Raw genomic sequence first — 220 nt, 5'->3', positions numbered from 1 at the left:
CTTCAATCTTAAAAAGTTGATAGCTTTATTATGTTTCATCAAAATGTATTTAGATTATAAATGAAATATTTAAAGTCATTAAATTGTAGGCAATATATTTTTATAGTTCATCTTAGCAGTTGCAAAATCTCAAGCAAAATTGCAAAATCCAAGAAACTAAAATTTCGTTTCATGTTGTACTTCGCATTTCACTTACAAATATAAAGCTGTGATTAGTGCT

The sequence above is a fragment of the Drosophila sulfurigaster genome, chromosome 3, assembly GCF_023558435.1.
Source record: "Drosophila sulfurigaster albostrigata strain 15112-1811.04 chromosome 3, ASM2355843v2, whole genome shotgun sequence".
NCBI lineage: Eukaryota > Metazoa > Arthropoda > Insecta > Diptera > Drosophilidae > Drosophila > Drosophila sulfurigaster.
This window is presented reverse-complemented; position numbering follows the sequence as displayed.